General features: G+C 45.6%; 1 protein-coding gene across 2 annotated transcripts in view; it reads left to right on the top strand.

The window, feature by feature from the left end:
• Positions 1 to 13649, top strand: part of CSNK1G1 (casein kinase 1 gamma 1) — a 93997-nt gene that overhangs the window by 17677 nt on the left and 62671 nt on the right. Inside the window, exon 2 of one of the 2 annotated variants that reach the window (XM_058846441.1) lies at positions 2543 to 2631. The gene's annotated coding sequence lies outside the window, so the exon portion shown is untranslated. Of the gene's footprint in view, positions 1 to 2542; positions 2651 to 13649 lie in introns of both variants that reach the window. The other variant, XM_058846440.1, reaches the window with a different exon arrangement.

Here is a 13649-nt window from a genome sequence, read left to right as displayed (position 1 = left end):
GGGCCTAAGGCCTCTCTGGAGCCTTCCATGTTAGGACGTGTCATGGGAAATGGGCTCAGTGTCTGGAGATGCTAATTAAGTGCAAAAAGAGTTAATTATTTGTCAAGACCTGGAAAGGATCCCACTTGCTAGTCATAGTTTCAGACTTCCTCTTTTGTTGTCATTCTTCATTCTGCCTTATTCTTCCCTTCACCCAGGGACATGGTCCCTGGATTTTCCATAATGTCAGGCTTTGAGCATCAAGGCTGGATGGAGAGGGAGAAGCTGGAGCTCGTTACTGTGATAAACTGGTGCTCTAACCGGGCTGTCCACATATTCTCACTTGCTAACCATTGCTTTCTGCTGCTGCCAGAGGTGCCTTTCTGCTCCATGCCCTGCTTGCAGCTAAACGACATTCCTGGCTTCCTGGCCACATTTAACATGGGCAGGATTTCTGGATGTATGGCCTGGGAAAGGATGGAGACCAAGCTCTGCATTTTGAACTTTGGGTTCTCTCAAGATGCTGGAGTCACATCTGTGTGAACGTGCGCGTCATGTTTGCTGTGCTTCAGGTCAAAAGCTCTGTTGAAAAAGGTCTTGAATGAGGTGCAGATGGGTTTTGTCACTTGGCCTTGCCAGCAGGAAGTGAAGTCTGACCAGTGCAGGGATTCTCCCACATTACACTTTGATCCTCTGTAACATGCTGGTCGTCTTGTTCTTTGAGCAGAACATGAATAATGCCTAACCCCTGGGTAAAACCTGAACCTACTGTGGCATGAGATGATTTATTTACCTTTATTCCTAAAGTGAATCATTGTACCATGGTGTGTATTACAAACAGAGTCTTCTGTTTCACTTCCTTGTTTGGAGTCACCACCAAACATTGGGATTGGCATAAGGAAAATGAGCAACTTTCTGGCCTGTGAACCCATCTGGAGTCTTTATGCACAGCTTTTGGTTTTCCTTCTAAGTTTAAGTAGGGCAAGAAAAGCAGAGCTTAAAGGGTGTTCAGCATTTAAATATGTGGACTGTCATGTTAATGGGATGCTCCAGTTTTTTGCCCAGGAGTGGATGACAAATGATTAAATAAAGCTGCAACCCCTGTTTTCCTGTGAATAGGTGCTTGTGTTTTCGCTTTCTTTTAGGTCTTGGTTTGGTACAGGTTTGGCTGGTTCTTCCTTGCTGCAGCCTCTGACCTGGTCAAATAACTTGGAATTACTTCAGTATGATGTAGAACAAAAGTTTGCCTTAAATGCTTCACAGTGAATTTTATATTGAGGGCTACATTCATCTCCCTAATGTCTTTTCATTTGAGAGGAATAAGTGTCACTGCTTGAACACTGGAGTAGTGGTTTGTGTTCCTCACACTGGTGGTTGGCTTCATTCCGAAGCTGGTGCTGGATAATTGTAGAGGAGGATTAATTAATGATAGCTGTTGGGAGCTTGTGAGGACTTTGAAAGTCTGCTACAACCCCACTGAGCAATCCTCCAGGACTTCTCAAGGACAGAAACCATGAACATCAGAGGAGCATGGATGTGACTTGGACTGGACTGACCACAAGCTCCTGGAAGGATGGGGAAGAGGTGGACACCAAATTCCCACATGCTTCAGTCTAAGTGGTGTCACTGAGCAGCACAGCCATGGTGGCTGTGGTCTGTCTTGCACTTCATGTTGGGGAAAGCAAAAATAGAAGATATTAGTGTGGACCTTTACTTCTACCTTGCTGGAACAGCTGGAAAAATAAGGATAAAGTGCTAACTTAGCTTGGGATACCCATTGGGGAGCTGGTTGCTTGTAGCCTGTGTAAGGGAGTCTCCTGTGGTGTTTCAGAAGAATCTTCTTTAGATGACAGTCAGAGCTTCTCAGAACTTAGAAGTTTCTTTTTAAATTTTTCATTTTTGTTAGAACTATCCATGTGTTTTCTTTCAAAGGACATTACATGCCCAAATTTTGAGTGCAGAACAGAACAAGCTGTCTCTGGGCAGAGATACCCAGGAACAGTTCCATTTCAGTTTGACTTCCACACCTGTCTTACAGTGCACTCCCCCTCAGAAACTGCTGTTTGTACCCTGTGCTCTGGAGGGTGTTTTTTAAGGAAGAAAGTCACAAACAACAAAAAAACCCAAACCCTTGTGCTTCCTTCTGGCCAAGGTGCCTGGAGCAGGGCAGGAGATGGAGCCAGCCCAGGCATCCTGCGTCAAGGGAGTTCAGGTTTGGGAACCTGTTTTCCAAGGTAGGGAAACACAGTTTACCAAAAACCAAACCTCCAATTACTGAGGAGAGAGAAATATCTATTTTTTAAGGAAACACTGTCTTCTGAGCTAAAGTTCACATTATTTATTGCATGGAAAGTTATGAGTTTCCCCTGACATGGGGTAAGGAGAATGATTTTCCTATGAGCAGTGGGGTTTGGCTCTGTTTCATCCCCAGTACTTGGAAACTGCCGTATCCTACTGGAACCAAACAATGCCTTTCTTGTTTTTAAGCAGAATACAGTAAGATTGGAAGTCACTGGCGTGAACTGTTGCATGGAGATTTCCTAAAATGTGCTTTCTTCACCAGGTCCAGTACAGATATGAGTGCCTGGCTGCTCTGCTGCTCCCGTGCCCCAGCACTCACTGCCCTGTGATTTTGGATAACAAGCCTAAGAAGTGAGTTACACATCGTGTGGTGAGTTTCACATGCCTTTGATATTCTGGAGTGTCTTAGCTTGGAGCTCAAATATTCCCTCCTAAAAAACTCAAACTCACCTTTATTTGTAAGGGGCACCTCCCTTATGGAAACAGGGAGAACTGAGGGTGTTCAGCCTGGGGAAGGGAAGGTTGCATGAACACCTCAGAGCACCTTCCATGGTCTGAAGGGGCTACAGAGAATCTGGAGAGTTCATCCAGAACTGTAGTGACAGGACAAGGGAGAATGACTTCAAACTGAAATAGGGGAAATTTGGTTTAAATATCAGTGAGAAATTGTTCCCTGTGAAGGTGGTGAGGCCCTGGCACAGGTTACCCAGAGCAGCTGTGGCTGCGCCATCCCTGGAAGTGTCCAAGACCAGGACAGGGCTTGGAGCAACTTGGGATAGTGGAAGGTGTCCCTGCTCATGTGAGGGGGTGGAACAAGCTGATCTTCAAGGTCCCATCCAACCCAAACCATTCTGTGATTCTTTGATTCTCTATATAAGGCAAGACACTAAAAATCCAGTATCTTATCTGGATTATCGGTGCAATATCTGCCAAGCCTAAGGAAGGATGTTTAGAGACCCAAAGTTGTTCAATTCTTATTCCTTATTTCCATTTTGATTTTTTTTTCCCTCTCAGTTTTGTCAGCATTTTTTATCTGAAGTAACTTATCTGGGAACTTACATCCCTGATTTCCTTTCCCTGGCATTATTTTTAGAAAGACACGTGTAGAGCTGAGAAGTAGGTAGCTGCAGTGTTGCAGTGACAAACAATGAAACTGGGCAGGATTAAAGGCAGGGAGAGTCCAGAGCTTTTTGTGGTGAACTGAGAGCAGAGTTGTTGTGTTCTGTGTGTGTGTCACAAATAAAATAAGGGTGAGGTTACCTATTCAGTAACAGCTTACCTATGAAATGAACAGAAAACATAAAAATGAAGTTGTTGGGAAAATTTTCCTCTCCAGAAATCAAATGGAATAGTATTTGTAGGTGGTGAGAGTGTTGGACTGATTCCAGTGGGGGTAGATCCCTTGATTTCAGGAAAATAAGGCAGTGAGTGTTCTGATTTGGTGAGGGTGGTCACCTTTTGTGAGTGCGAGTTCCTGCTTGGCACAAGGGGTTTTTGGGGTGTAGATAAAGACTGAAACTGCTGCTAGAGTTCCCTTTCTGGACTTCTGAAAAAGCATTTATATAGTGATTAACAATTTTTTTCTGTGCAGACTAAGTGGTCTTGATTAAGTCTTTGGGATGTTTTGTTTAGGGCTGTAATTGTGCAGCATCCTTTGGGAACGTTGTTTCTCTTTCTGGCCAAAATGATGTGACAAAACAAATTCTTTTAAAATTGTAATTTCTATTTGGAAATTTCTCTGTAGAAAGCTTCATGAGCTCTTGCCTTTTGGTAATTTCAGCTGGGGGCAGAGTGAGGCACACTGTGGATGGGCCCACAGTTTCATCCTCTCAGCAGCTTCCAGCCTGGAGGAGAAATCTGGTTCCAATTTTGCTTGATATTGTATCTCAAATTATTTTTGCAGCTTCATTCCCTAAAACCAATTTGTCTATTTTTGGTGACAGTAGTAGGAGTGTCATTAATTGTTGAGAAGTGTTTAGTTTGAGCAGTGCAGGCTGGTGCTGTACAGTGCTTTAGTATCTTCTATGAGCCCAGCAGAGGCTGTGTCTTCTGCCTGGGCCTTCTTTCACATTTTTTTTTTTCTCAGAGAGAAACCCCTGTAGTCTAAAGCTTTGCTATTGTGATGTTGTGGAGGGTTTCTTTTGTCACTGGCTTGTTTTGCTATATCCTGCCTGTATGATGTCTGGGATCTTAGGAAGTCTTTTTGACTCAGACATACCTATTTCCTGAGGTTTGCATTTGTGGCTTGCTTTTTCACTTGGGTGAAGCTTGTTTCCTATTCCTCCCTTCTTTTATCTTTCTGTATATTTTAATTTAATATTTAAAGATGCACTGTTTTTCCCATTCTAAGACCCCCACGCGTGTTGCTGTGAGCCAGCACTCTGCCTCATGTCATTACTTGTCTGTGTGTGTCCTCACCTGTGTGTTCCCTGCCTCAGGATGCCCAAGTGCCCTGGCCTGACTTCTTCCCAGAGAAACCAGTGCCAGATGCTTCCCTCCTGCATTTGTGCTGCAGAACCAGATGTTATCCATGTGAGCGAGGAGCTGGCTCTTGGCACTGCTGCAGTGACCTCAGCATGCTCAGTCAGCCAAGTCCAGCTTGAGGAATTTGGCCTTAGGTGCAATTTTTTTTTCCCTGGGTGGCATAAATGAACAAGAGCAGCAGCAGCTGCAGCCTCAAGCTGATGTCCCAAACCCAGCTGTCAGGGCTGTAGGTGCCTCTTCTGTACCCTGCTTGCATCCTGAGCGTGGCCCTGGTAATGTGGGGAAGCCTAAATTTCTTTTTGTACACGGAGCTTTCTAGTTGTATTAGTCATCCATCAGGCTTCTGGATTATTTAAGTGCTTAAGCACTCCTCAAAACCCAGCAATATCTATTTGTAGAAAGGTACATCATGTGAAGTGCAATTCCAGTATTTTAGAGCTGCCTGCTGGAGATGTTCTTGGGAATTCTGCCCCTCCAGTTGTGGGACTTCAGGAGCTGGAGAGCCCCAATCAAAGATCTGAAATGTTAAAGGCTTCTGGTTGGGCTTGTGGATGTGTATGGTGATACATTAGAGCTCCTCCCATGAAATCACTCCTCCTGTTCAGCGCAATGCAGCCTCAGCTGGTCGATGTTGGTCTCCAGATGCTGAGAAGCCCTGAGGAAAAGGTGATCTGTAGCATTAAGGGAAAAAATTCTTCCATTAGTCATGGGAGAACTGGCTCAAATAGTGAAAGACAAAAACCCTCTTCTCTAGCTCTTGAACTTGTTCTGTCTTGAACTGAGTCTGAAAGTGCCTAAAGCTGAAATGGTCCGTTTTTAAGCTGTAATTCATCTGTCTGCTCTGTTTGCAGAAAATCTTTAGGACAGTTGCTAGCTAGAAAGTTAATTCTAGTCCAGCACGATTATATCCTCATAAACTTAAAGAAAACTTAAATCTTCATGGGTTTTGTAATGCATGTGAACTGAGTTCATTGTATTCTAACCCAGAAACTAAACGTGAGGTTTCATGTAAGAGTTTTGACATTCACAGACGGGCAAAACACTTGTCCTTCCTTGCTTATGCAGTCTGGCTTTTATGTAACTCATTATTTTTGCTCAAATGTTGCAGATAGTCGGTTTCCTCTAGCAACAGCCACCAGATGTTTCCCTGAACAAGACTTAATTCTTTAAAATTGACCTGTGAGAAATGTGTGAAGGCGAACAGGGAGGCGGAACAATTGTATGCCAGTGTGATTTCCATTTCCTTGCTAAAATCCCGCTAGCAAGCCTTGCAGTTTGATTCCAGCAATGATGGATCCTGATTTTTGTGGTATACTATGAGGCCTTGTCCGTGGTTTTTAGTGTTTCATAAATGTGTTGGGAGCAGGGGAATGGGATCAAGCTGCCTCACAACAGTTAGTGTTACTTGGGCAATTAGCACTGTGTGTTAATTCTAACAGGATTAATTCTGTTTGGTGGATATGCCACTGTGGGAATCCTGCTGTCCATAGGTCTTCTGTGATCAACCTTGTGCTTTACTAGACTATTTCCTATTTCATATTTCCATGGGAAGCCAACTCCTACCTCAGTTTTCCAGCTGGAGGAAGAGAGTGACCCAGTGGGGTGAGTGGTCCTGGTGGTCACTGCAAGAATTTCTCAGCAGTTCTTGTCTCTGAAATATCTCCATCCATCAGACTAGTATTTTATAGGTGTGGTCAAGCAATGACCCATCACAAACAAGGGGTTCTTGTTTTATATATATATTTAGGTAGGTTGTTCCCTTTTCCATGTACAATTTCACCTTGTCCTGAGATGCAGCCTGGGAGGGGTGATGGCCAGACCAGCATGGTTGAGTTTGTTTTCCATTTTAATGTTGCCCTCAGGTGCTGGGAGGTCTAATTTTTAACATTTCCTGTAGCAGGAGGCAGATGGCCCTCAGTTTCCTTCTCACCTAAACTTTCTTCTCCAGGTGAATGAGAATCAAATCTGGGCAGTTTCTGTGACAAAACAGTATTCTTCCAATTCCTTATTGTCCCGCCTATCAGTGAAAATAGAAAATGGGTTAAAAATCCTTTGTGATGCAGATGTCTACGTTGGCCATGGTGAAATTGTATCAGGTTTTGCATTTTCTGGGATTCCATCTTTGGGGACATGGAGCTGCTCCTGTGAACAGGGATGGTGGTTGACCTCAAATGAGCTCTGAAGGTCACAGGTTCAAGAAGGGATGGCCCAAGCTGTAGGGCACACTGTTCCATGAGCTGTGGGAACAGGAGGCTGCACAGATTGATCCAGAGCCAGCTGAGTTCAGTCAGGTGGAGAAAACCAGTCCAGCACCATTGCATTGATGATATTACAGGTTCTGAGATAGTCTTTAAGTCCTTTGCTCCACCACGGAGCATTGCTCTGCTCTTCCTGTGCTCCCCTGGCTTGGCTGGCTGGTGCTTGTCCATCACACCTGCACTCTCACGTTTCTCAGGTATAATCTGAAATACCCTTGTGCCACCTGCCTGTTTTCATGATCTGACTGAGAAGACTCAGCTAGAAATAGCCTGACTTTTCTTCCACATGTGGTGATTCAAAAGGGTATATTGTGCCTGAGTACAGAGCCATTTTTGGGTATCAAACCACAAAAGATAATGTTTGAAAAAGTGCCTGAAGTACTGGGCTGTTTCTGGAGATGTGATCAAGAGGTGCTGTCTTTCCTTGTGGAAGAACTGCCTTGTAGGCAGAAGAATTTGGCTTGTTTTTCCACTTTCTCAAGGTCATGTTGTTGGCATGGGACGGGAAACGGATGCTGTAATGGAGTAATTAATCTTGGAAATACAGTTTAAGATAGCACCTAAAGGGGATCTGTGGTTGGGGGAGGCAGCGTTCCAGCAAAGGGTTCTTAGAGCTCAGCCTGTATTTAAGTGAAGATTTGGTGGTGGGGGAGGATTTAGATGGGAGGTTGGTGCCTCTCAGAGGGCAAAGAGGTTTGGTAGCAGCTGACTTCTTCCATGGTTTGGAGGCAAGTGTGGACAACCCCCCCATGTCTCCATGTCTTGTTTCAGACAATGGTGTTAAAGCTAATCGATGTTGTGTCTCTGCTCAGTGAGGTTACTGCTTGTGAAATAAGTGCTGAAGTTCAGTGTGAAGAAATGTGCTAGCTGTGATTAGTCCAGGGCCATGCAGTGCAGGATAAAGGAATATTATCATCAGGATGTGCTTCCCTTGGCTACAGATCTCTGTGAGAACCTGTGTGGCATCTCTGCTTTGTTTTAAAAGATAAATTTCACTCTGAAGTCCAGATGAGTGTGAGAGGTAGAATAAACAGCTTTCTCCTCCAGCTCCAGAGATTTCCTCTGATCATCACTCCTTGTTCAGTGTTTTCTTGCAGGGCATTGGCTTCAGTTTCTTCCATTGCTAATCCAGGGAGTCCATAAGGTGTCTTCTAATCTCTCTGTACCAAACTGTTGCTATATCACAGTTTTGGTTCTTGAGGAACCTTTAGGCTTCTCTCTGCAGTGTCACTAATTTTTAAATAATTCTAGGATGGGAAATACAGTTTCATGGAGCTGCACACACTTCCTGTAGCTCCTGCTGCTGGAGTAAGTGAATTCAAGGATGTCTTAGGAAATGTGGTTTCAGTTTTTGGATAATCCAGTATCTAATAAGGCCCAAGTTCTGAAGCTTTTTCTGTGGACAAGGATGAGCAACTCCACTCCCATGTGGATTCCTTTGTGTTGCTGCACAGCTGAGCTGGTGCTTCATTTTCTTCGCTGAGGGAATATGTGTGGATAGGTCTCCTATGACTTCAATCATAATGGTAGAGAAATTCAGGGTCCTTGAGTTCTTTGTTAAGTGGGATTGATGCCAACTTTATATTGTGATCAAGAGGCTGGTGGGAAGGGCTGGAGAGGTGGGACTGTGGGAAACTCATGGAGCTCAACAAGGCCAAGTGCAGTGTCCTGCTCCTGTGCCAGGGCCATCCCAAGCACAAACACAGTCTGGGTGGAAAAGGGATTGAGCACAGCCCTGGCAGCCCCAAAACCCCAGTGCACTCAGTGCACTGAGTGGTTGCCCAGTCTGGGCAGCAGCGCAGGGGGGATTCTGCCCCACTCTGGTGAGACCCCACCTGCAGAGCTGTCTCCAGCTCTGGAGTCCCAGCAAAGAAAGGACATGGAGCTGCTGGAGCCAGTCCAGAGGAGGCCACGGAGATGCTCCAAGGATGGAGCCCTTCTGCTCTGGAGCCAGGCTGGGAAAGCTGGGGATGTTCATCCAGAGAAGGCTCCAGAGAGACCTTAGAGCCCCTTTCAGTGCCTAAAGGGGCTCCAGGAGAGCTGGAGAGGGACTTAGGACAAGAGCCCGGAGGGACAGGACAAGGGGGAATGGCTTCCCACTGTCAGAGGGTTAGATTTGATATTGGGAAGAAATTGTCTCTGAGCATGGGTAGACCCTGGCACAGGTTGCCCAGAGCATCTGTGGCTGCCCCATCCCTGGAAGTGTCCAGGGCCAGGTTGGATGGGGCTTGAAGCAACCCAGGATAGTGGGAAGTGTCCCTGCCCATGGCAGGGGGTGGAACAAGCTGAGCTTCCAACCCAAACCAGTCTATAACAGGAAAGGGTGAGAAACTTCTGAAACAGGAGTGTCAACACATAAGTCTAATGCCTTGAGGAATGCAGCAAAATCCTTTTTTTTTGTTAACCACAAGCTTTCACTCTTGTCCATACTAGCTGGTATTTATAGTTTTAGTGGTGTGTCCTTCCTAGTGGATTGCTGGACCACAAGTGGGTGGAAGATTTGTTTGTTTTGGCACAATATTCCCTTTGCATAGGCTCTGGAGTTTAGAGCAAACGGAGCCAGGCCGTGAACTGTGCAAAGTCCTTAATATGAGGGAAAGGAGAGAAGCAGGAAGAGTTGTCATGTAAAATTACCTCTCTGAAACAGAGCCATCCCTTTAGCTTATTTCCCTGCTGGTTTACAGGCTGCTTCCTTGAGCTGACATTGCTCCATCAGATGCACCATGAGCTTGAGCAGTTGTGTCAGCGCTGCCTGTTCCTGCCACTTGCCCTCACTGGATGTGCTTTGGGTTGGTAATCCAGTATCCCTCCTTCAGGGCATTGAGTAGCTCCAGTGGTAATGCTCTTCTGGCACAAATTGTAATGGATGTAACCAAAACAGCAAGGTGACCTCAGAAAGGGAGCTCAGGTGTTCACTCCCTGTTGAAGTGCCTTTGATTGACCTGTCAGATAAGCATCAGGTGGTGACACTGTGCTGAGATGCACATAAAGGGTTATCAGTGTCAGTAGCAAAAGCTGACATGAATTAAATCCACTGCCGTGACCTCAACACAGCAGCATTTCCAGATATCTGGCTTCATAATGAAAATGAATGTTCTGTGGAAGCTGGATATGGCTTTGGAGTTATTGCTTGTGACTTGGAAAAATCACAGCTTATGGAATATCCTGAGTTGGAAGGGACCCACAGGGATCATCAAGTCCAGCACCTGGCCCTGCACAGGACCTGATAATCCCATGTCCCTGAGAGCATTGTCCAAACACTCCTTGAGCTGTGGCAGCCTTGGGGCCAGGACCATTCCCTGGGGAGCCTGGGCAGTGCCCCACCACCCTCTGAGTGAAGAATTTTTTCCCTAATATCCAACCTAACCCATCCCTACCACAGGCCCATGGTATTTTTCTCAGTATGCAGGGATTTTGGGGATTGCAGATGTCCTTGTAGGCATTAACACTCTCCTGGGCACATTGTCCATCACCTGGTGCAAAGGCAGGTGATGTCTGACCACCCCTGTTTGCCAGCCTGTGTTCAGAAGAGCCAGGAAGGGATGGTGATGTCCCAACTAGGCTGATCCTTCACAAATTTAAATTTGTCCCTTTACTGTGAGCTTGAGGGGGGCGGAAATTTGATGGCCTTGGTGATGCTCGTGTGGGATTTGGATGGGTACTGGCAGAAGACATCTCTGAAACATCTCCAGACTGTCACTGTGAGAAACCAGTGTGTTTGTTGCCATCTCTGGTGCTGCATGTGCCACCCAGATGTGTTCTGGTGTGTAGGATGGCTTTACAGGAATGCCACTGCAGACTCCATCTCTACTGATGCTGCTCCACCTGGAGCACATGGACCTCATCTTGCCATCATTTTACAAAGAAGCTGCACCTGTGAAAGCACAGGTAGAAAAATGAGAGCAGTGGGATGGTGCTTCCTAATACACCTGGAAGGAGCTAAAACACCCATCCAGTGTGTGAAGAATTTTAAGGAGCTGACAACTTCAGATTTGAGGAAGAAGAAACCTAAAAAACCAACCAACAGCCCAAACCTTTAAGTATTGATATAATGATATATTGATATAATGATTTTTTAATGCCATGGGGCTGCTCTTGGAGTGTTGGTGGCTCCTGCTTGGCTTTCCCCTGCGGGTGGGTTACATTGGCCATTTCCTTGCCAGACTGAGGAAGGAACTCGGCATAAACATTTACTTTCTGTGAACAAATGCAGCTGTCTGACTGTGTATTTTGGGATTATGGTACCTAATTGACCTACTGAGGAAGTGCAGATTTTTATGGAGCTGATGGTGTTTGTGTGGGTGTTGCCACCAGCACAGAATTAGACCGGTAACCAAGAGTGGACCTTGCACTGGGGAGGAGGCGGCTCAACTGCCAGCAAACAGAGTGACCTTTGCTTCATTTGCAAATAAATAAAGAAAAATAAATTATGATAAATGAAAATTTAAAAGGCAAGAGCCAGGATCTAAACATCTTCAAAGGGGTTGTGCTTCTCCAGCAGGCATTTGCTTGGTCTGGATGTAATTCCTAGCACCTTTCGGTCACACAGGCAATCCAAATTCTTCTGACAGCTGAACTGCTTCATCAGGACACAGAGTTGGGAGAGCCGGGAGGTTTAGGGAGTCTTACATCTCAGAGAGGAAGGAAATGATGGCTCTTTATGTGCCATGAGGCTGCTTCCCTGTGGGATTAGGTGGGTTTTGGGGTGGGATGGCTTGTTTTGGGGCTGCAGTGTTGACATCATAGAGTTTTTATAATCCCATACCAGGAAGGGGAGACAAATTGCTGCAGTAGGGTTCAGGCTTTGAGTGTAACAATGCCTTAAATATCTCTAAATATCATTAAAAACTCTGGCAGTTTTTAATGGACATTATCCCAATAAAAACCTTCCTCTCCCAGAACATAGGGGGCAAGGAATCAGGCTGCTGGCAACAGCGTTGGGTTGCTTAGGCTGAAGCACTGCTTTTATTAAGCCCAAATTAGTAGGATTTATTACTTAGGGGTTGTGGTTCTTACCTTTCCAGCTCCTTTGTGCTCTAAGCTTCATAAGCAGGTGAATGGTTAGTCACCCCTGTCTGACAGCAATTTGCCTCCAAAAAAGCAGCCCATTAAAGGCTGGGGTAGACTCCCTATATAGGTTTCAGGTGTACATAGTTTCCTCTTCAAGACATGGTTTAGTTGCAAACAAAATATGTAGGTGATGTCAGTCAAATTCCTGCCAAATGTCTCATATGAAGAGGCAGATTGGTCCGCTTCTCTCTCCATGACTGCTGGAAAAGGCAGTATCTTCACGAAAGGAGAAGGTAAAAGCTCAGGCATTGAAGGGAAAAAACACATACATTAAATCATGCACTATCAGGTTTTCTTGTGCTTTCCCTTAATACACTATCTCTCTCCTGTTGACATCACCATTACTATTTCTTTAAGAAGTGCTGCAGTTCCAGCTCTTACATCACCATGTTTCCAGTTTCTTACCCAGCTCTTACAAGGAGTTTTTATTGATGAGCAACCCTCAATGGAGTCTATTGGACACTGTCAAGAGTCTGTGGGATGGAGTGACGCAGACTTGGCAGAGTTCTCTTCCCATTTGCCGTGGGGCATTTGGGCTTTGCCTGCCAGGCCAGGTCTTAAAGTTCAGCAGCACAGAGTGTACTTGAGACTTCTACCCCACTCCACTGTTGCTGGCCACGTTCCCTTCTTATCTTTTCATCCTTTCTTTGTATGAGGCTGTGTCATGGTGAAGAACAGCTGCTTGAGTTACTGTGGGGACATACTTGGAATCACAGAAGGACATGGATGCACAGTCTCTTACAGCCACACGAGCTTTGGCTGGTGGCTGCTGTTCATCCCTGCAGGACGCACCCAAGCCAGGCTCAGTCATGCCCAATTTGTGGTGCATTTGGCACTTGGTGACTAAATCATCTCACTGAATTAGGTACTTGCATGAAAATCCCATTCTGAATGCATCTACTTCTGGTGTGCCCTCATAACTTCATTCCTGTTGCATGGAAGTGGAATTTTCTCCAAGGCCTTGCTGCTCTGTGGTAGACACTTGGGCACTGAGAGAGACCTTACACCCATGTTTAGAGCTCAGTGCTGTGAGAGTCCAGATGTTTTTCTGTCTCCTGAGCCATCAGGTACAAACACTGAGCACCAGGAGACTGATCCTGAATCTGACCAGCGGTGTCTGAAGATGATTTTAGGAGCTGATATGAGGCTTAGCAGAAGATTGGTGTCATTTTGAGCTGAGGCAACAAATAAACCATTCTGCTTGTTTGTCCTCAGCTTTTGGAAGTGCTCTAGGTATTGGTTGGACAGAGAGGAGACAGCCTGTTCCCATCAGGTAACCACAAGCCAAGACTGGGGACCTGGAGCTTTCTGAAGTTGTAATTCAAAGACCCTGCATCTGAATCCCACCTCAGTGCTATTCTGTTATGACACTTCTTATGGATACCATGGCACTTGACAGGAATGTGTCCTTCCACAGGGGAATCACATACCTGTTGTGTGCTGGATTCTCCAAAAGGCTCTCAGCACCTCAGGGCTCCTTGTTACCCCAAGCTGGGTTCCACTAGTGCAGCTTCTACCCACCCTGGCCATCAAGGTGTCTTCAGTTTTCTTTGACCC

Source organism: Poecile atricapillus, chromosome 11, assembly GCF_030490865.1.
Source record: "Poecile atricapillus isolate bPoeAtr1 chromosome 11, bPoeAtr1.hap1, whole genome shotgun sequence".
NCBI classification, from domain to species: domain Eukaryota; kingdom Metazoa; phylum Chordata; class Aves; order Passeriformes; family Paridae; genus Poecile; species Poecile atricapillus.
This window is presented reverse-complemented; position numbering and strand designations above follow the sequence as displayed.